This window comes from Euprymna scolopes, chromosome 8 (assembly GCF_053919585.1).
Source record: "Euprymna scolopes isolate OS-2025 chromosome 8, ASM5391958v1, whole genome shotgun sequence".
NCBI lineage: Eukaryota > Metazoa > Mollusca > Cephalopoda > Sepiida > Sepiolidae > Euprymna > Euprymna scolopes.
The window spans coordinates 35791896-35817323 of record NC_136489.1 but is presented as its reverse complement, the minus strand read 5'-3'; positions in this window follow the sequence as shown (position 1 = coordinate 35817323).

Here is a 25428-nt window from a genome sequence, read left to right as displayed (position 1 = left end):
GAAACTCCGCGGGTTCAGGACTATCCACTTGTTTAATGTTGCCTTTTAACATTATATACGTTTTTACCTCTTTTACAAAGTGTTTTTAATATGTTTTATTAAGTACTTGTTCTTATATACATATATATATATATATATATATATATATATATATATATATATATTCTTCTATAAAACAGATTGGATTGATAGCAACAAGTAGTGTATGTTCCTTGTTCGCTGTTATTGTTTCCTTACAATTCGGACAATTGCAAACCTTACATCGCTCGAAATTACCAACATTAATTTTTACAAAGGTTTTTCTGTTTTTCGTTTGTTTAAGATTATTTTCATATCTACCTATTTTTCTATATCTATATTTAAATGCTTTAAATTATTTTTCAGTTATCCTTGCAACCAATAACATATGTTCACTTAATTTACGTTATTCATATTTTCCTAATTGGTTTATTAACTTTAGTTAATTGGAAATTCATAACTAAGATAAGTATACTGTTTTTTTATTGCAGACTATTATTCCTATCTTTTTTAGTTTCTGTTTCGCCCGGTTTCGTTTATATGGCCTTAGTTGAGGGCTAATCACGACGGGATCACTGCATTCGAAACAATTATCCCAATCCTAGTTATTGACATCTCACAAAAGTTTCGTCAAGTAAGACACGGTAGGCTTTGGGTGGAAGTGAAATCGCTGTCTTCAGACAATTCTCACATGGAATCGTAGAGATTCAACATCTCAAGCCACTGCGCTTTCTTTATATTTTACTCTTAGTATACTTGTGGATTAAAAAAAATATATTTCAGCTAGAATTTAGATGTTATAGACGAAATATATTGCACCGAAGTTACCCCTGTATAGCACCCAGCCTTTTCTTTAGTATTTCTTCGAAAGAATTCAGTATATCGTATACTTCCAGTACTCATAGGCTGCATTTATTTATATATATACACACACATATATATATATATATATATATATATATATATATATATATATATATATATATATATATATATATATATATATAGAGTGGGACCAATACCTGGGGGTTAAAAACCACAGTTTATTTATATGTATTAGTGACTGTATTAATACTATTAAAAACAGTGTTTGTTGAACTGTAAATACATAATGAGCTCAATTTTTTAAGATATTCTAGACCTATATTAATATTGATAAGACCATCCATAAGTATGAATTAAAACACAGTTTACACATGAAGTTGAAACGGCCATCCATAGAGAACAGTTGATTTTGCATGTTTTTTTTCTTTTTGAAACAGATAATTAAGTCACAATTAGGAATCGTTTTACTCAATACACACACACACACACACACACACACACACACGCACACACACATATATATATATATATATATATATATATATATATATATATATATATATATATATATATATGGGGGTGGGGTGTGTGTATGTTTATGCATATATAAGCTAGTCTACATAGCGTTTTACAAGCAGCAGAGAGATAAAGAGATTTAAGAGATCAATATGCTGAAAATGATTACATTGTGCCCAAAAACTTAACAACATTAAAGCTATTCATTACATGATTGAATCTCTGTGGGGACGGGGGAATTTATATTTTATACAAGGCATAGCCATATCAAGTATACATTTTGTTTTTATTTCTTAACGAAGTTAATGTAATACACGTAAAAAAAAATCGCTATTTTTAACAATATGTTCCTCTCTTGCCTAAGGGTCTCCCTACCTTTCTAAAACGCATCGTTATTATGACCGGAAGGTAATGTTGCGCACCTTAACGAAAATTGCCCCCAGTGTGTTTTGAAAAAACCGTCATCTATAGAGAAAAAATTCTGATCCAAACTTAGAAAGTTTAATATTATAACGTTATAAAATTCGAAATTAAGGAATATTTTGCTGTATCCTTATAGAGTTACTGTGCACAATAGCATCAATATGAAACATTGGTGAGAATATATATATATATATATATATATATATATATATATATATATATATATATATATATACATATATATATATATTTATTTTGTGTACAGAAATTGTTAGTTGAGACAGATCATTGGGTTATATATATATATATATATATATATATTATTGCAACCTCTAGTAAGACGAGTGCCACTCCCTCAGACATAAAAAATCCATGAGCCCAAATGTCTGAGGGAGTATCCATACACATTTGATGTTACAGAGTCCTAGCTTTGTACGGCAGCTAAGTATCTCTCTCCATTCCAAATGCTGAGACCCAGCAACAAGCAAGAGCCAGATAGCCAGCAACAAATTAAAGTGCAGACCAGCTAAATGCGGGTACTGGTCTTCCGCCTTATGGTGTTTTACATCAGAGATTTGTTTCTTCTAGAAAGGTTGCCTTCACCACGTCTTACGGGAGCCCTCTCTACCCAAATACACACACACACACACAAATATACACGGTGATAGTTGGCCGATGACCCAGTAAAAGAGTTCATTTGCCCTTTGGAAGGTCTTGTTTTTAATCCTTCAGGGAGTCTAGCCGCCCTCCTCACAAAACAATTCTGGTGGGGAGACCAGTTTAGTCACCGGTGACCCGAACATAAGGCAGGAAGTACTGGGTTACATGATACCAGTAGCATATGACATGACCTGACATAAATACATATATATATATATATATATATATATATATATATATATATATATATATATATATATATATATATATATATATATGTGTGTGTGTGTGTGTGTGTGTGAGTGTGTGTGTACATATATGTGTATATATACATATATGTATATATGTATACATATATGTATATATATAAATATATATATATATAATATATATATTATAACACCTCTTAGAAAATTAAATAATTGTATATATATATATATATACATATATATCATCTTGTAGTATTTTTTTACACAGTGATCACCACTTATCAAGGTCCGGGAGCCACTCAAGGATAAGGGTTATTGCAAGTGCATTGCGTTAGTGTTGAGATTTGATAAAGTGTTTTATTAACGGGGCGGTTTATTAGGAATTTGTTAACATTGGATTGGAAGACATACAAGTTGTAGTCCGGAGGGAAGCAGGCAGACGGAACAGAGTTCCACAGGCGTGCAGTTCTAAGAAAGAAACTTGGTTCATTGAATCCGCGTTTTGATTTAGGCACAGATATAGAGTGGGGGAAATGTTTAACAATCGATTCATCTAGACGGGTGTTTTTCGTGAAAGAATGGCGAGGGGGGACCAGAGATTGGAGTTCAGACGAGCACCTGCCATGGACATAACGATAAAACAAGGATAGGCTCGCAAGGTCTCTTCTGTGGGAGAGAGGTTGAAGGGTAGAGAAAAGGGCATCCCCCACTAAGCCACGAAGTCTATTTTGTACTCTGCCAAGGCAGGATAGGCTGTTTTTATGGATATGGCAACAGTATCCCATCCTTCACGTACTTGGCTTTTATATAGATAGAGAATTGCATCAGTAGTGAGATATCTTCTGGAGTGGTAGAAGGATCCCACCATCTTTCCACCGACCTTGGCAACAGACTTGATGTACGTGTTCCATTTAAGATTAAGAATAAATGCCAAACCCAGAAGCTTGTCAAAACACGGGGCCTCACCCAAACGAGAACCATCCATCACAATTGATACCAGGTTGAGATCAGAGCGTTGATGAGGTAACCAGCCACATGTTCCCTCACTGACCCACGCGCTCGAGATCAAAGGAGAGAGAATCAGAGAGAACTTTGTCATTTACAGCCTTTGATGTGTTGCCGTAGATGGTCGTGTCATCAGCATAGATGTCAACGAATGATTTAAGTATGTGTTTAGGGAGGTCATTGATGTAGATCAGGAAGAGAGTTGGGCCCAGGATTGACGCCTGAGGAACTCCAGCATTTATATTGCAGGCCTCCGGTTTTTGTCCATCTAACACTACCCTTAAGAGCCTTTCGGAAAGAAAAGATTAAATGATTGAGAAAACATTTCTAGTTATACCGTAGCTGGAAATCTTGTGAAGTAGATGCTTATGCCATACCTTGTCGAAGACCTTTGATATGTCAAGAGCAATTGCCCTAGAAAGGAAGCCTTTGTCAAGAGATTCCCTAATCCTGTGGGATATAACTGTCAGCACATCTGCGCTAGATCTTGAAGAGCGGAAACAATATTGTCTGTCACTAAGAAGGTTATTTCTGCTGAGGTGGTATACTATCCCTCAATTTTATGTGGATTCCAGCAACTTACTCATAACACACAGGATACTTACTGGGCTGTACTAAGAGGGAGATGACTTATCACCTGAATTCTTTAATACAGGGCAAACTGATGAGGTCTTCCAGAGAGTCGGAAAGCACTTCTCCTTAAGGCAGCGCTTAAATAGTTTCGTAAGTATGGGAGAACGGTCTGGTTGAAGCTTTTTTAACACTATAATTGGGATGCCACCAGGGTCAGTTGCTTTACTGGAATCTAGGTCCTTGATTAGCTTGGCGACCTCATGCACGGATATTTGTATGTTACCTAGCTTGTTCTGTGTTATAGGAGGGCATATGGGGAGTTGAGGGCCTTCGTCGCATAGGGTAGAATTAGCTTCAAAGTTATTTGCAAATAGTTTGGCCTTGTCTGCCGCAGACGAGATGACCTCTGATCCATTGATAATGGTTGGAATAGAACGCACACTTCTGTTCAGGATCCTATTTGTTATTTGACAAAACTTGTGTGAACCAAGCCGAAACTGGTGGGATCAGAGACGCTAATCAGCTACCTTGGTTTACACAGACTGGGCATATAGCTCTCTTGCATTTTTTTTATTACTCTTTTACAGTGGTTGCTGGCAGACCTGAAAGCAGCTTTAGTCTCAGTGCATCTATTACGTTGGTAGCTATGGAAAAAGTGATTTTTGTGCGCGATAGCAGCAGCACATTCTGGGGAGAACCATGGATGGCTGTTAGGTTTTTGTTGGAATTTTTTTAGATGGTATGTATTGGTCTATGCCTACAATTAACCCTTCGGTCAGATCTGATACTATGGAAGACACTTCCTTTTTAAACATGCAGTGCAGAGGTAAATCAGATATGAATGTACGGAAGCTATCACAGTCAGCTATAGAGTATCGGTATTGAGTAGGGTGGAGGGGTACGTCGTGGGGCTCCTTACATTTCGTTTTTGTCTTAACTTATCCAACGGAGTGGTCGTAGGATCCTAGAGGAGAATGAACGGAACATTAATATAGGGAAAGTTGAGAGAAAAAGGTCTAAGAGGCTTGCATATTGATTGGGTGTATCGGGCACACGGGTGGATTCGCGAACAATCTGAGTAAGGTACTAAGCAATGGCAAAATCATGACCAAACCTTCCCTTAATTATCTGTCTTATTTGAATGGGTCAGCCATTTCACGTTATGGACGTTGAAGTCAGCACAGATGTGAATGTTAGCTGCGGGATGTGAAGACAGAATGTGGTCTATTTTCTCAGATATGCTCTTAAAGATAGTAACTCCGCTGATAATAGATTATTAAAATAAAATCTACGAATACTTGCTTAGATTTACGAATCATGCGGAATATAGCATAAAGCTGCAATCATATAATATATATATATATATATAGATATAATATATATATATATATATATATATGCATTTATGTGTGTGTGTGTGTGATGTACACGTCGTGTCAGACACGTTATTTCCATGAGCCCAAAAATGACTTCCATCGCCACAGGGCCATTTTAGTAGACAAAAGCCTGAGGGAGTATCAATACACAGAGGATGTTACAGAGTCTTAGCATAGACAACAACTAAGCCTCTCTCTCTCGGTTCAAAATGTTGAGATCTACCGACAAGCAAGAGCAAGATAGACAGCAACAAGTTTAACTGCAGAACAGTTTATTTTGGGTACTGGTCTCCCGCTTGTTGTTTTTGTTTTAAATCAGAAGGCTGCTTCTCCTAGAAAGGTTGCCTTAACCACGGCTTACGGGAGCTCTCTCCGCCCCCGACAAACATATATACACACAAACACCCATGCTGCTAGTCGGTCATTGACCCCGAAAAAGGATTCATTTGTCATTTGGAAAAGCTTGTTTTTAATCCTTCAGGGAGACTAGTAACCCTCATGACCAAACAAGTCTTGTTGGGAACCAGTTTAGTCGCCGGTGACCCAACCATGAGGCAGGTAATTATGGGGTATATGGTATCAGTAGCATATGACATGACCGGACATAAGTAACGTTTGGAGTATTGTTAATGAATAGAGAAAGGGAGAAAGAGAGAGGGGGAAGAGGGGCGTTATAGTGTAGACACGTTGACCGGAAGTCAAGATCAGCTGATTGGATTTCGTGTGAGTCATGTGATTAGGGTAGCTGAATCGTGGAGATTTGGTTGGGACTTGAACGATAGAAGACGGCTTTTCTGTTCTCTCCTCCCCTTCGTGGGTGGGGGATAGACGAACGCTGACGTGTGTGGAACATAACAACACAAGCCAGAATTCACTTCCCTCCTGCAAAATATTTGGAAGGTGAATAAAAAAAAACTATATAACCAATTTCTTGTCTTGGAGTGAAATAATTCTTCGTCCCTAACACAGGAATCAAGTCTCCCTCCCAGACGAGAAATTCCAGACGGATCAACATCGAAAAAGCAGAGGTAGGTTCTGAAAATACATGCCACTCACACACGATTCCCTTTATGATACAACGTAAATATATAATATAACACGCCATCTCTTCTAATCCATTATTAGAGATGACGCAACACACACTCATCCCTTTCTTATAGGGACAATACAACAAACACTCATATCCTTTATGATACGACAACGCAACAGTCTATCTCTGCTTTATTCATATTTTAGTGCATATGCGGATGTGCGCTTTAATCTAGGATCCCCCCTCGCAAAACTTGTGCATTCGTTTACCCAAAACCACTATCAATCCTTTAACTCACTCTTTATATGGGCGAAAACGAAAATGTAGGTATAAATATAGTAATTTATAAAATATACATGGCGATTAAGCTACACTGAATATTCGGCGTTTCGTCCACTATAGGATTCGTCAGGCGTATGCGCCTATAGTAGATGAAACGCCGAATATTCAGTGTAGCTAAATCGCAACATATATTTTATAAATTACTAACTAGCTCTACCTACGTATTGAGCACTTTTGAAGGAAATACTTAAAGTTTACGCATAAATCTATACTTTCGTATATTAATTTTATGTGAGGAAATGGAGTAGTTATATATATATATATATATATATATATATATATATATATATATATATATATATATATATACATTTCTCTGTCTGCCAAACATATCCCTATTCCTACCTTACAAGAATATATCCACAAATTTGTTCTAGCTTTGAACACTTTCCTAAAAGATAGAAGGTGAAAGGCTTATCATCCTGACTTAAGCATATTTCCGCTGAAGACAAACCTCATCCAGAAATCTTAACAAATGAACTCCCTATCAACTTCATAGAGAACAAAAGAGAATCGAAAGAATTGCTGCAAAATTTTACGGATTAAATACCACTGCTCATCCCAAATACAACCATTACCTTGATGAGTTTGAGAATCCCGCGTTAAATTTAGTAAACAGGATTAAATTTAAGAAACAAAAACACCATTATATTCCGGTCACTTTGCCGGAAAATTAAAAAGAATAAAGATATATTTGTCCCTGCTAAAGAGACAACAACCTTACTATAAATTTCACTATCCTACATATAAAAGACTTTTGTATAAAGAACTTTACCAATCTTTTCAAATAGTCCCTTGTAAGACTTTAATTTGCATTAATTCTTAGGCTAAACTTTTTCTGATTCCATGAATATTCATAACTTCACTGAAATAATTTCTGATGATCCCCCTAGATTTAGCCTCAAGACTCATAAATCTATTTTCTATGACAAGCCCTTCACCATATTGATCTGCCAATCTTACTGTGACTAAAGTGTTGTAAACAAAACATCTTAGATATAATCATCCCTTCTATTAAAGAAAAAAGTAAGTTTCCCTCTTTGGCTTAATTCAGATTCCGTAATTAATTGGTTTTTCTCCCTTGAAAATAAACACCTGCTTAACTACAAAACATTTGATATCCAAAATTATTATCATTGAATTTCTCCGATCGTTTGAAATAAGGATTTAATCTTTGCTTAAAGAAATTCTGACTTCACTAATTTAGGAAGTAAATTCCCTTATACAATGTAACAATGAGATTTGGACTAGAAAGGGCACCCCTAATAATTTTGACATCTAGATAGGTGTCTGGATTCTGCAGATGTAACCTATTTAGTGGGATTCTTCATCATGAAAGAACTTAACCTTTAGACATATCCAAGTAGGCCTTTATAGAGACGATGCACTTTCCACTAGAGCAGCCAGTTCAAGAGAGTACAAACAACAATTAAAGAATTACATGACTTCTTTAATAACTTTGCCCTTTCTATAATTATCGAACCAAAATCTTCAAAGTTTGTAGACGTTAAACTTAATCTTAATACCTAAACTTATAGCCCCTATCATATACCCAATTTTCCGCTTTAATAGGCCCATGAATCTTCTAACCACTCATACCCAAAAATAAAATCTATAGTACGATCCGTCTCTACAAGAATTTCTGCTATTTCTGCTGATAAAAACTCTTTATCAAAATGCTACCTTTTTCAATAATACATTAACAAACTCAGGACAAAATGAAAAGATTAAATGCAACCATTATGCTCCTCCTGCTGGCCGTCTGAAATCTGTAATCACACACAATATGACTAGTAAGAAACGAAGTAAAATAACAACATCTGCCGCTATCAATAGCAACGAACCAGTCTACATACATAACCCAAACCAAATACTAATCGTAATACCTCTAACATACCCAGTCACATCACGAGAAATTTAATTATTTGGTGTAATCCTCCAGTCAGCGTAAATATCAAAGCTAATATACCTAAGGAGTTATTCAACAGTGTGCCAACTTCTTTCAAATACCACACCGATATAGTTCTGTTTTCCATAAAAATTCAATAAGGATTGCTTATTCAACAATGTCTAATTTAGCACAAATAATCTTAATATGCAATACCAATAAAATTTTATCAGTCCAAAAAATCCCTTTCCCGATTAAACTCCAAACTAACTGTAATTGTAATAACACACAGCTTTAGCTCCTAAATAAAGGTAGTATCGGTAAGGATGCTATATATTCATGCACAATTACTGAGATTCCACGCAATTCTCCCATAAGAAACACTAATATTCTGTCTTAGAGTTATCTTTCTTCCCATCCTCAATCTGGTATAGTTACTTACCCAATAGGCTATTCGTGCAGAATATAAAAAAACAAACAAAAAACAAAAACGGTGTTTTTTTTTGTTTTTTTTTGTTTTTTTGTTTTTTTTTGACTCCCACCCAGGTTGTATTTTTAACTTGATAAACGAAATAGAAAAATGTATTTAGTGGAAATGTCACTTTTGAAGGTAGTTCTTGGCCTGAAGACGTAATCACCCAACGTGGGTGATTACAGAAACATGTATGCACATATGTAGCCATTAATGTTTGTATAAATAAAATTAATATACCTGCTCTGTTCACTCATTGAGCACTATTTTGGTAGACACATGTTGTTTCATTGGATGTACTTCTAGGAAACTAAACTCTACTGGCTATATATATATATATATATATATATATATATATATATATATATATATATATATATATATATATATATATATATATATGTATATCAAATTACACATTTATTTTATAAAGCTCTGTTGATATATATACATGTATATATATATATATGTGTGTGTGTGTGTGTATATGTGTGTGTATATGTGTGTGTATATATATGTTGGTGGAATTAGACCTAAAGTCTAAAGAGGCATGTTTATTTAAATATATTTGTAAAAGTAGTAATACTATTAAAAGAAAACAGTTATACTTGTAATGCATGTATATATATATATATATAATAAGCTCTATGGGTATAGCTATCCTAGAGCAAGTTTATATTGAGTAACATAATTAATAATTATTACTTAGAATTCGTTTCAAAAAGGGGGGAAAGATTGATTTTGTTTGTTTTGCCCTTTTGAAACTGACTTCCTATTCAAAAACTATGTACTATTTACTCAACACACACACACACACATATATATATGTATATATATATATATATATATATATATATATATATATATATATATATATATATATATATATATATACGTAACTCCGTTGACTGTAGGATTTTAATTTTGTTGAGGTTGTAAGAAGAACACTGCAGATTTCTATCATATATGAAATTCTGTACTAAAAACGATAAGCCAATACATGGAACACATTTATCATCACACATTTGATATACATAAACAAATTAAACCATAATAATGCTTCAGACATCCACATGACGAATGCTGCTGAGCAATCAGACATACCAAAATGTGTTTTTTGATTATCACGAAGGATATCAGATATTGTATATTATCTTTTAAGTAAGAACATTTCTCCACGACCCTCAGGCATGTGTTTTTTTTTTTGTGTAGTAAATATAATTCTCTTAAAATATAAATGAATGAAGATTTATTTACTCTCGAAGTCGTGATCGTGTTTGGAAAATTATACAGTCTTATACAATAGACAGTGTGCCGAGGAATATTTAATCGCTTCATACTCATATTCAGGTGAGTAATTTTATCAGTTCGTAAATTTATGTGTTGTACTTAGTTTTCTTGCTGCACTTCTTTTTCTCGGAGCATGTACTGCTTTCGCTTTCGAACTGTACAAGAACTTACAGAAATATTTAGAGGAGATTTTGTCCTGCTGATTGCTGCATTCAGTACTTATTGGCGTATGGGTTATGATCTGGTGCCCACTCACCTTAGCCTCCGTCAGGATAAATTACATTAGGGGTTACCAGGAGTCTGTATAAGCCGTGGTGAATGCAATCCTTCGAGGAGAAGTCAACTCATTTCAACAAAAAGCGGCAAAAACTATTACTGGTAATTTTTCAATGACGTGTTTATTGTCTTGGATACTCACAAGTTGCTTACGTGTCGTACAAGCGCTTGCCACTTTAATGCAATGAATTGCAGATGTTGCATGAGAGCTTTCTTTCTCTCTCTCATTCTATTTCTCTCTCTGTCTATATCTCTCTTCACCTTTCATCTTTTTATATCTTCATTATCTTTTATCTGTCGTTGATTTTAACTGCAATGCAATAGCGATGAAGCAGAAGCAACTTTTACATACCTGAGTAGTTTTAGCTATACAGTCAAAAGTGTGTACAAAGGCGTTAGCGTGTAACTCCACATTGATGAAGCTCGGATATGTCCCCTTCTTATCTGGAACCTCCGATCGAATCGTCTGGTCCATCTCTGAGGGTTTTTTCATTGTGTCATGTATGCTGAAAGCGAATATCAAAGTCGCATGCAGAAAGACACACAGACACGTGAATTCTAATCTACGACGATTAATTCAGAGAATTATGTACAGATGTTTACAAATATCGCTCAGTTCTTAGTAAGTTTTCAAAGTCCCAAATCCCCTCCACAGACACGTCAGAAGGGCGGAGGAGGAGAAGGATTCGCATCTTTACGGAACGGCGGTCTCCACACGGTCTTTACTCCCCGAAATCAAAAAGTAATCCGACTAATTTTCGAACCTATCGATCCGGTGTGGTTGTGATGGAAAGTTTCCCTAGCCAATCAAATAACGCTAAACCCCAGACTGCGGGTGTGCGATGCAAGTCAATATAAAAATCCCTAACCTCTTAATCTCACCACCCATCACTAAGACAGTACAATATATTATTCTAACATCCTCACATTTCCTGCTGTTGAGTTTTTCAAATAACAAAATATCTCAGGTTTTCAAACCAAAAAGCAAATATATCTATTTCGAAAATGAATTAAAATATATATTTATATTTATCTATTTTAAATCCTCAGGATAACTGCATTTACCCGGGATCGATCAAAGTTATCTTAACATAGTTATTCGGCCCTCTTATGGTCCCTAGGTGGATCTACAGCTCCTCAATGAGGGACAATTTGCTTCCTCAGGTTTATTACGCCACAAGAGATCCTTTCTTAACCTCGTTATTGGTTCTTCATATGACAGGGGTAAACTCCGGTGAGGGGTTTCTAGTACTGAGCAGCCCTATTAGGGAAAGCACTCATAACTCAGGTGCACCCAGAATTATTTTTCATACTGGCACGGCTAAGTAGCCTGTGGCTAACGGAGTTTCAAGTATGCTAGACGAAAACAATAAATTATCTTTAAACATGAGTGATATACCTTTAACTTCTTTGCTCACTCAACCTTGTCCAATCTGTCTATATATATATATATTCTTGTGTTATGAAATAGGTAGACAGAAAAATTATCTTATAACTATCTACCTATCTGTCTATCTCGATCTATCTATCAAACTGGAGAGGTAGACAAGAGAAGGATATGATGGTATTTTCATAAAATCTTTCAAATATGACAAGGTTAGATCATAGACAAGTTTACCGGAAAGGTTGGTCAGCTTATCGGATATACATGTGAGTCACGTTATCAAGTTAGCTGGGGGTCAGAGGAGTGAAAACTTGGAATGGAAGCAGAGCGGTAGGGCCTCATGGTTGTCACTCCTCCTTTCTTGGGGGAGGGTGAAGTGTATCTCAACCTATCTGCGCGATATCCTTAAAATTAAAGTAAAACTAATATGAAAACCAATTATCGTCTTGGTGTAGATGCCTTTCGTCCAAAAGGTTCCAGCTCCCTCCAAGTACAACATGAAGACAGAGTTGACAAGGTTCAGTGAGCATAACAGTTAAAGGTATATCAAAGACACACTGCACTCATATGAGCATTAGGCAATCACGAAACATAAAACGAGTTCAGAAACTGAGGAACAACTAAGTGACATTTAGTAACACATTTAGGACACGTTACCAACAAACACGAAATTGTATACCCCACTTTACATAGATGCCGTTCATATTAGATAACGTACCATTTGGAATGTACGTGCGCTTCCTAATAAAGGGGCATCCAACTCTCAAGAACGCAGGAGTGTGCTTTTCTCTGCAGAACTACAGATACTTACTATGGGTACTGTTTCAATGTAAAACTGTAGAGACAGAAAAGTCGGTTTTGTAATTTGAACAACTCAAGTTGATATTATGGAATTTTCTTCCAGTAGCTGTGATTGCATCATGAAACTTCGTATTACTCTTTCACACATAATATTCATTATTAGTTTTTCAGTCAATTCGCCAACAATTCTAGTGAATGAATATAATATCTAGTGTTTCTACCAGTCTCTGCGCTCGGTTGTTGCCTTTGCATCAATTAATGAAAATACCGTCATTCTTCTTGATTTCGATGCTCGCATTGAGGAGAATTATGAGACCCGGATTGTTTTTGATTACTATCGTATCCGTACCATGAATGGCAACTAAATCTGTAAAATGTGTTTGACTCCTATTGGGGGTAGAGATGTAATTGCTGCCCACCAGAACAATATGTGGCACAAGGCCGGAAGGTGGGGATCCAGCAGCCACCCCCTTAAGAAGGCGTACTCATGCAATTGTAAATATTGCCTGAGTAACACCGTCGGCATTCCCCGCTCAGGGCGCCTCAGGCAATAAGCTATAAACTTACTCCACAAGAAAGCCCGTTTGCAAGGTCTGGGAGGGGGGACCTCCTAGATATTAGCCACGCAGTATCCCTCAGTTGGACAGGTTCTGAGCCGGTTCTCGGCCTCTCACCTGTCGGGCTGAGTGCCAAGTAGTTGAACAACGGAGAAATATTAGCTAGCATCTTAATCGATCACAATGAAAATATTAATAACGACGACAATTACAGTTGAACTTTTGACGAACATATAAAGCAGACACGTCGATACCGATAAGGAAGCGAAAAAGGCCAGACTTCTTACAATTTGAAAAGATACAAGATTACGCCGTGGATTACTGTTACTCGTTGAACAGCGCATCGGAAAGTTAAAATGAGGCGATTAATTCTGAAAATCACCAAGAATGTGAACAAGCTATGATATCCGAATTGAAAGCTTTATCGGAAAATAAGAAATAGTGGTAAAGCCAATAGATAAAAATATAATTTCTTCACGCTGGGATTTAAAAAAAAAAAAAACACAACCTCTGGCAGTGGAAATTTTAAAGCAAGATTTGTTGCAAAAGGTATTTCACAAATTTCTGGAGTGGAATATTTTACAACATTGTCATCAAAAACTCATTTAATGACAATTAGAATTTTATTACAACTTGCTGCTCAGTACAATTTAAAAATACATCAAATGAATGTAAAAATGCTAATTTGAATGTTTCGATTTACTGTGAAATCTGAATTTTCCCTCCAGAGGGATGTAAAATAAAAAATAAAAATTGGGCGTGGAAATTAAATAAATCGATATATGAACTAAAACAACATGGACACAATTGGAGTTTAACACTCCATAATTATTTAATAGAACTGGAATTCAAATAGTGTCCCGTGGACGCGTGCATGTATACCAAAACTATAGGTAATGAATTGTTGATTTTGGTTTTTTGGGTTGACGATATATTACTCGCCTCAAACTGTGACAACACTTTAAGAGATGTCAAAAATGGATTACACAAAAGGTGTTAAATGGCGGATCTTGGACGACTGTCATTGTTCTTCGGTATGAAATGTACCTGTGAAAATGAAACTATAACAATGAACCAATCACAATACACTGAAAAAAGTCTGCTGAAGTTCGGAATACAATATTGCAAGCCGAGTTCAACTCCCGTCGAAATGAACATAAGTAAAAAATATAGGGGCCAAAACAAAATCCATAGATAATTTATTATACAGGAAAATGATGACAGCAACTGGACCTGGCAAATGTTACACTGTATCAAACCTATCTCCAAACTTATCGAAACCGACAATTAAGGACCTTAATCGTGTAAAGCAAATCCTTCGTTAAAAAAATATAATGGGGATTGTTTTAAACAGTCAAAGAGTGGACCTATGATCTCTTGGAAAACTAAAAAGCAACAAATTGTTGTCCTTTCTACTTGTGAATCACAATATGTGGTTCTTACTCATTCCGCGAAGGAGGAAATGTTTCTAAAATCTATTTTATAACCAGATCTAAGTAAAAAAAAAAACCTATAGCAAATCATTGTGATAATCAGCGCAGTATCTTTTTAGCAAATAATTCTATGATTCACCAAAGGTCGAAGATTTGATATCAGATATCATTTCATAATTGATGAAATAAGGAAAAAATCTATTACTCTTAATTATGTGACATCTGAAAATAATATAGCCGGCGTTTTCACTAAACCTATAAATGAAATAAAATAGAGACATTTTATAACCGAACTTTTTGGTATCTAATTATGAATAAATCTCTTTTCAGACACTCAAAAAGAGAAGCAAGCACAGTGAACATCACCCCCCCCGAATTGTAAACACTCCTTGGCACGACGTTAAACTACGACCATTTCTACCTTATTAACAAAATTAATGAAATAATAACTTTCATAATGTTTCCAAATTGAGTTAAAAAAGCCACTTGTGAAAGCCTGTTCTTTGGAAATTTACTATGCGGACAGACGCCATGCTAGACGATCTACAAACCACCCCTGCTCAGGTGCATGCTTTCATAAAAAAACCTTGACCCTTCAAAAGCATGTGGATCTGATCGTATCCCAGCTGTGCTATTAAAAACTCTACAAAATATGTCTAAATAAAGCTTGCTTTCCGGGCTGTTGGAAAACCGCTTCTGTTGTACCACTATTCAAGAATTCTGGCGAAAGGACAGACCCATCAAATTATCGCCCCATTACCCTCCTTCCAGTTTTTGCCAACATATTGGAGACCTTAATTAACCATGCTCTAGTCAATCACCTTAGAGATGCTAAACTTCTGACTGACAAACAATATGGATTTAGAAAAGCCCGTTCCACACAGACATCCTAACTGTTATCGCTGAACATATATACCATTCACTGGACCAAACGGGGGAGGGCTGAGCGGTAGCTCTAGATATATTTAAGGCTTTTGACAGGGTGCGGCATGAGGGCCTCCTCAGGAAAATTTTATAATAAGATATCACTGGTTGAATACTTAACATAATAAATCCTTCTTAGATAAGAGAAAACTCCAGGTTGCCCTCGACGGTCGTACATCTAAACAATATGATATAAATGTGGGAGTGCCCCAGGGTTCTATCCTTGGACCTCTATTGTTGCTGATATTCATAAATGACCTCCCCGACAAAATTCCTCTGAGATGGGTATATATGCTGATGACACTACACTCTATGGCGGGCACGACAGGAAGACGAATGAACACATTTCTAAAGAAATGACAGAAACATTAGAGGAAGACCTCCAATCTGTGGTGGAATGGGGACAAAAATGGTTGGTCGAGTTCAATGCTGCCAAGACTAAACTAGTTTCATTCTATAATTACAAGAAACCCTCTCTACCACCTATAGCAATGGCCAACGACTCTTTATCTGAGAGTACATCTTTCAAACTCCTTGGCCTTACGTTCACATGAAACATTAGTTGGAACAATTACATTGAAGACATTGCCAGGGCCGCTGCAAGAATGGTGGGCTCTCTCTACCATGCTAGGTAACTACTAACACCCGAAAGTATCCTGTACCTCTATAAGGCCACTATGCGCCCATGTATGGATTATTGCAGTCACATCTGGGTTGTTTTATCTGCTACTAGTCTCTCGCTCCTTTACAAGGTTCAAAAGAGTGTCGCAAACCTGATAGGCCCTGAACTGACATCTAAGCTTCAGCCTCTGTTCCATCGACGAAACGTTACATCCCTCTACCTTTTCTACAAGTATTTTAATGGTGAATGCTCTGATGAACTGGAATCGCTTGTGCCCCCACGACGTGAGCACCCTCGACAAACCCGACAGGCTGCTAAATCCCACCCCCACACTGTAGAGATCCCTAGATGTAAAATATCTTTTTACTCCAATACTTTCTTCCCCAGCACCGCTAGACTCTGGAATTCCATTCCAGGCCCCTGCTTCCGCAACAGTACTGACGTGCAGAAGTTCAAGTGTAACGTGAACAGACATCTTGCTGCCCAAATCCCTACATAGTACCCCAGAAGTTGTTGCCCCTAGTAGTAGCCCCCTACACCAAAGTGGCAATGTGCCTTCTTTTGGGTGAAAATGTAATAAACAAAAAAAAAATTAAAAATAATTTCTTTTCGTATCTTTTTTTTTTTTTTGGCAAACATTTGTTAAAAAATGTATATTTGCTAAATTTTGTGAATATGCTTATATGCATTTGAAAAGATTCTAATGTGTGGGTTCATATATATTTGAAAAGTGTTTATTTTATATGTATAAAAAATGTCTTCTTTTTGCACACAATATACCAATATATTAATAATTCCTTTTGGCCAATGAGAATAAAGACAAATTCCCCCAAAACCAGAAAGACGAACCCCCCCCCCAAAAAAAAAAAACAACAATTATCGTATTGGTTGATTTTTTTGTTCGTTTATTTGTTTATTTTTATTTATTTTTTTATTTATTTTTCTTTCTTTTTCTCAAGTCAAACCAAAATTGAACCCGAAGGGATTTTTCCATTATTTCAAAAAAGGAGTTTGTAAAATGTTTTGGACTCCTAATGGGTTTAGTTATTTATTTTGTGTCCACCACCCCAAAATGTGGCACAAGAGCGGAAGGTTGAAAATAGGCAAGCTCTCCTACAGGAGGAGCACACTTGCTTCATCAAAAATTACCTGGGTACTTTCATTAGCCATCCCCATTAGGGACGCCTCTAGCTAGAAGTAATTAACTTGCCCCACCAGAAAGCCCGGTGCAAAGGCCTTGGGGGTTGAGCTCCTTGTTAGTACCCAAGCTGTGTACCTTAGGCCGACAGGTGCATGGCCGAATCTCGGTCCCTCACCTGTCGGGCTAAGTGCCAAGAAGGAGTCCTTGACGAGTACTCTACCCTGTCTCCCTGCACCCGAAGCCGCTAGGAGACCTTCCCCATCACGAGTAATGTGGGCATGTGACGAATGGATTCGCCAATCATTTTTATAACCACCGGCTGTGCTAAAAAAACCATGAAAGCCTTTCAAAATTATTACAAAATTGTCGAATTTTGGATTCAATCAGTTCGTTGTAAACTACGCCACGAAATGCATTTGATTATTGACCGCCATCTTCGTTACTGCCAATTACTGATCTGACCTACGCGTCCATCTTTGGTCAACATAATATCTCAAAACGTTACGAAAGGGTTCTATAGTTATTAATTTTCAACGTTAATGGAAGAATGCATCTACTTGGACACATTTAATTTCAAGGCATGCTCACTTTAATGACTTCACCATAACTCAAAAACACGCACTTTAACATGCATATTGTGTTAATATCATGTGCAGTGCTGAGTGTAACACCGATCACAAGTTGGTAAGTGGAAATTATAATCTACGAATCTGTAAGAAAGTTCGGCATAGTAGAATTAAGGTGGATGCTCGTATTATATCGCCAATAATACATTGACCGAAGTTATAAAGAGTATGGTGAAAAATCTTGCATTTGACGACACCAGGGTAAATTTCAGGACTCAAGCTCATTCCTCTGGTTCTGATGTTCTTGGCATGTAAATAAATCAGAACAGGACTGGCCTGGCAACAACAATATTGATAATAATTAATTGATTTTGAAAAACCAGTGCACATGAGCATACGTAATATTCTCACTCTCGCAGCTTTATAAATTTACGGGTAAAAAATTAGGATAGTAATTTTTAAACATAGTTTACGAGATTATATCCTATTATCCATTTCATTTTATATGTTAAAACTATGTAGTTTAATTATCATAACTAAGAACTCTATGGTAATTTTAGTTTATTTTGTATAACATTATTATTATGTATTTTTTTCATACGTATGGATTTTTAATCCCAGGGCCTTCGCCTTACCATTGGTTTATAGGGTTGCAAAATCCCAAGTGTTATACTTCTGTTTTCTTTTTTAATCATACTATTTATTTTGTCTATCATAGTTTTTACATTTAATTTCGATATAATATTACCACTATTTTCAGATCTTGGTAAGAAATGTTTATTAGATTCTTAAATATATTTCCGTCGCTAGAATTTTGCGACGTTTATTATCCAGCGAGTGTGAAATCTACTTTATGATTAATAAGCGGTATGGAAATTTTGAATTTACGAATATTTCGATGATCTTTAAATTATAAAGAATTGTTATACTTGTATTAAATTTTCGAGGGGCATATAAAAAAATAATTATTTCTTGTGATCTGATATTTCTCCTCTTGAGTTTTATTTTCATTATTCTATTGATATATCGGCAATCTCCATATATGTGTCCAAGTGCTGTTCGGATATAAATTGATACATAAATCAACGGCGTCATATTATGGAAGCTTAATCTTTTATATAATAAAATAGGCACAGTTTTACCCTCTGGATCAAAATAATGCAGATTTTCAGTAACGGATGCCGCATAAAAAAGTATTATGTCTAAAGCTTCAACCCCCGTCGTATGTAACTTTTACTACGTTTTTTTTAGACGCATTAATTCTTTAAAGATAAATCCTATGTTACATTGAGGGAGAGTTATTCTTACTAATCCCTAGACCTCGTCAATTTCCATCTTCCTGATATGACCTCCATTTTCCCAGTAAAGACCTGGCAATCATATAACCAATATAACTAGTGTGACCAGGCATCAGTATTTACTGGATTAAACACTCATAAACATATAAACATACAACACACATTACACGTCATTATTCAAAATGAAATTATTTTGACCCAGAACATCTTCGTCGATGCTCATTAGCTACGAACACGAAATTCTAATATTCTTATTTATAGACAAAATTACAAAAAAAATATATTAGAACTTTAATTAAAGATGACTGCTTAAACGCTACGCAATAAGCAAGGGAGTAAGACAGATACATAGATAAACAGATAGAGATGGATAGAGCGACAGATAGACAGACAGAGAGATTAAAATTGGGAAATAGTATAGTGGCACACAATTGTTTATTTTTTTTAAATGCACTGCGAAAATATGTAAAAAAAAAAATTGGATTACATATGACATTAAGGGCGTGTTTCTAGAAAATGCCTTTGCTTGTTCTCGTGAGTCTTTTGTCTCACAATTTTTCGTCTGCTAAAATTATGATCTCGTGATAACGGTGTAGCAACCATAAAATAAACCATTCGTTAAAGTGCCGCTATTAATATAAATCATTATATATTTATTCAACACTTTAAGTTTAAACCATTTAGACAAGAAATATGCAAAATTACGTTGTGCTTATGTAACCGTGCTATTTGTTACATAGTATTTTAAAGATAAGTTTTACAATATCTTTCCGTTTATTTAATTGTTACGTGAAAGTAAAGAATAATTACAACACACCCGCCAACACGGTAACGTAAATGCATAAGCAACAAAATGGTTATTTGTATATCGTATCCAGCTAAATCAATAACAAGCAGCACTTCAATGAATGTTTTTTTTTATTGTGGCTACACATTAATCACGTGATAAAAATGTTAATAGACGAAAATTTGGGGGGGGCAAAGGAATCACGAGAACCGATATCGTATTTAAATTGTCCGCAAATAAGTAGACTTGAGGACTAAAAAATCATTATAGTTTATATGCGTTCTTTGTGAACCAGTTGCGTTCACATGAAAAAAAAAAAGCTGCATTATCATTGTACGTGAATAGGTAGTTCTTTTGAATATTATCAAAATATATATATATTTTTTTACTATTTGTTTAAAAAAATACCGTTGGTTTGAATCAAGGTGATTAAGCACACATTAATTAATAAAAACGGACCGATATTTCTTATTTTTATTTATTTTTTACTGTTTTATTTTTTCTGGGTCACCGCACAGCCTACGAATTAAAGGGGATATTAAAGGTCAACACGGATATCTTGCTTGATGTAAACATAAGTTTCTTCTACATTTTCACATGAACAATTTGTCTATATTCTAAATGCTCCAGAAACATTATACATGTAATGTTTAATAGTGTTATTATTGAACATATAGTCATGTGATTAATAAATTTTAGGTGGAAACTCACATTACTTACAAAACATCTCCGTCTAACATGTCTAAAATGACTTTCAAAATAATAACATTATTTCAGTACGCTAATAAAATATACGTAAGTAACCAACATTTACATTTATTCTCAACCGACAATGCACGCCCCAAATTACAATGTTGGTTAATAGTACTTGTACGTGGGAATCAAGACAACGGTTATTAACATTATATTAGGGGCAGATATTTTTACAACTTGCCCCTTACAAAACGGAGTGTTTAATCGAAAACCGTTTCTGACAGGGGTAGGTTGAGGTGAACTTTCAAAAAGCCATTCTTACCATGAAGATGTTGTGAGTGTCTATTCCAAAAGCCGTTCTTAACATAGGTAAGTTGAGGTTTGAGTGAGGTTTTTTGAAATATCAACAACAGGCATACTTAAATATTTTAACAGGGGCGAGGCATGCTTCCACTCGCTAATGCCGGTTAACGGGTTCTGCTAGTTTATTTTAATGTTAAATATTTTAAGCAAGCAACTGTCTGCGTCTTGCTTAATAATTTATTATTTGACGTTAATTATCGCTGTTTTTTTTTCCGGCCTGAAAATCTACAGTTTTACAAATTCTGCCTATTTCTGTTTGATCCGTTTATTAAAGCGAGTGTACAAGTTACTCGTAAAATTAGCTTTTCGCTAGTGAAACGAGATGTTAAACTTTTTATATTCATATATATATATATATATATATGTGTGTGTATATATATATATATATATATATATATATATATAGGTATAAAAATAACAAAAAAATAGGAGAATAATTATGTCACCCCATTTACGAACTCGCTTCTTATTTTTGAAGATATGAATAAATGTGATCAGTCGGTGATTAAGCTGCTCAGACCATGATATAATCATCAGATAACTCTCGGCTGCCATGACATTTACGCTTTAGATAAATTTTAATCTATCCTGTATCTCTCATCGTTAAAGTTTGTCAATCGTTTTCTTCCTTACTAATGGAGTCTGTTTATGGTAACAGGGTTCGAAAATCGTGCCCGACTGTAAGCGTAAATTCTTATACTGATGATTCCCGAAATAATGAAACCCTAGTGTATGTAGGTATTAAAATAATATATAGTCATAGTGATATATATATATATATATATATATATATATATATATATATATATATATATATATATATATAAACGTATAAAACAACACTAGAGAATAAATAATGGGAACTCAAAGAAAGAGGGCATTCGCCGGTTGTGGAATGGAAAATAATGAGGCAAGCTACCACGTGCAGACATTTAGACCACCCATGTAAATTATGCCTCCATGAAAAATTTGCTATCCTGTGTTTTAAAGAACCTCAAAATCTATTAAACTGTAGACGAGAAATAGCAAACAACTGTGTTCACAAAATAAACTTTACTCTAGGATAGCGATAAAAATAGCTTTAAAACTAGCAATAACCAATAAAAAACAAACAAATAAATAAATTAAACAAACATGAATATACATAAACGATCACACACATGTGTATATATATATATGTATATATATGCATGTATGTGTGTACACATACGTGTTTATATATATATATATATATATATATATATATATATATATATAAAGGAGGGAAAAGATGTACCTTAAACCACTAACCTAGTTCTAAAACAGATACTTTGTTCGATAAAATACATGCCCATTGGCTGATAGGAAGGAGCGCGGTGGATACTAGAAAGATGAATGGCTAACTAGAAATCCTCAACATATATAAACACAAGAAGCAACCACAGAGTTCGCGCATAAGCCTGACGAATCCTATCATGGATGAAACGCAGAATATTCAGTGTAGCTTAATCGCGATATATATTTTATAAATTACTATATATATATATATATATATATATATATATATATATATATATATATATATATATATATATATATATATGGGTGTGTGTGTATGTTTGTAAATATTTGTAGTAATAATTATATCCGTACTCTGCATATCGAATACACTTTAAAAAATAATACTCGTTTTATCGCTATACCTGTTATGTCTCCAACGCGGGTTTTAATATATTTAGATTTTATTTTCACTGTTAATTATATATTCTAAGTTCTGTCTTTGTCTTACTCTCCCTCTCTCGCCATTATACATATTTTAAACGCCACAACCAATTATCGAGACCTGTTTACACAGAGACGGTTGATATATCATTTATTTTTTTAATGTCTGTCTTAACTTGGATCAGTTCCATATATTTGGTGTTTATTAATAAAGGATAATAGAAAAAAAAACGTTAATGATGGCATATTATGGTCTTTGTTTCCCCTTCATATATTAGTTTAGTGAATATAATTTGTTTTTTGTTGTCATTAAATGGGGGGGAGATATAAGGTAATTGAACTATCGTACGTATTCGTATTTTCTAGTTGCTATAGTATTTATTTTATGAAAAAAAAATCAGCTACGCTTTTATGTGATATGTATGTTTTTCGTTATTTTATTCAGCGTAAAATTCTAGATTGTATTTTTATTTTTATTACACTCTCACCCTAAACAAAGTAACGCATAACTTTAATGTAAAGGGCTCATATCTGTGACATAATTGCATGGAGTTAAGAACAAGATGTCTGTGTACATTACACTTACAATTCTGCATGACAGTACAGTTGGGAAAAAGGAACCTGGAAGGAAATTCCAACATTCCAGCGGTTCTGTAAGCGTTGAAGCTTTTCTGCCATACTTCTGTGTAGGGGTGGGATTTTGATGCTTGTCGGTTTTGTCGGAGTATTAACTTCAAAGAAGTAAAAGTTTCTCGGAGAATATACCACTTTACTACTCGTAAAAGAGGCAGAGGTATGCAATATTTAGTCTAGGGGGATTGGCTGGATCCTAGCTGACAGTTCGCTACCTATAAGAATCTCTTTTGAACCCTGTCCAGGTGTGAGAGGCAAGTAGCAGATGCACTAGCACAAATGTTACAACAACACCCAATACCTGAGAGAATAATGCCATCGTAGAGGTGCCGGATATTTTAGGCATACGTAAGGTATCATCATGTTAGGTAGCCTCTGTTCCTTGCAGCAGCAGTGACAATTTATCAGTTTACATACCTATTGTTGGGTGAGAAGGTTTCTTGTAATTATAAACTGCATTGGAAGCATTGAATGTGCCCATCCATTTTGCGCCCATTTCACTTCAGATTGGAAACGTTTCTTTAAGGGTTCAACTATTGCCTTAGGTATGTCCCCATTCGTTTTCACCTCGTGTTAGCTATAGAGCGTGGTGTAATCAGTAAACATCCTCATTTCGGTGAAAAAAATTATCATGAATAATTTATAAATATCAGGAATAATAAAGGTCCAAGGATCGACCCCTAGTGTACAACCGCATTTATATAAAAGCTTTTAGCCGTCCATCTATCGAGGGCAACCTGTACTCTAAGGTTTATTAAGTCAGGTTTCGTATTTGTTTAATAAAACAATATGATCTCATTTTCCTGTTCTGACACCGTATATCACAGCCATCTGAAATCATACTGTTTTATACTCGTGAAATAATCTGACGAAGCCTAAAATATATCTAGGACTACTGCCAATGCCTTCCCCCGTTTCATCATGGTTTAACTGTTCAGAGATAACTGTAGTAATATTTGCAGTAGAACGATCGTGCCTAAATTTATATTGTTGGTCGGACAAAATTTAAGCAACTGTAAGCTTAAGGACTAGGGATTGAATATTTATTCACTCAGAAGAAAGGGAGGATTCTAATGAGGCTATGATTTAATGTGCCTGTTTTCTAGTAGAAAAAAAGGTTGCTGAACATGCTTTTGAAATGTGTACCTTTTTATATCATGCACTTAAGAATCATTCAATTTCAGAGCAGAGAAATACTTTTTATGTTATCTGCTGTCTTACACGTAATTAATCATTTGTTAAACTTTAACTATTGAATATATGTACATGTTTGTGATTTTGTTTTATTTTTATATTTTTTTAAAATGTTGTTTACATAAGAATCACCAGTTATCAAGGCAAAGAGGGCACTCGAACATAATATTTAAAGAGTGTACAGTAGAAATTGGACAATATAGTAATCGTTAGTAATAGAAATTCGGTAAAGTTGTTAACTTATATGGGACGGCTTATCAAAAAAAATCTTTTTATTACACTTGAAGACAACCATATTGTAGTCAGCTGGAAAGCATGGAAACGGAAGACAATTCCATAGGCGTGCAGTTATAAGAAAGAAGCTTTGCTCATGGAATCTACATTTAGGTTTAGGCACAGGTAAAGAGTGAGGTAAATTATTGATAGAG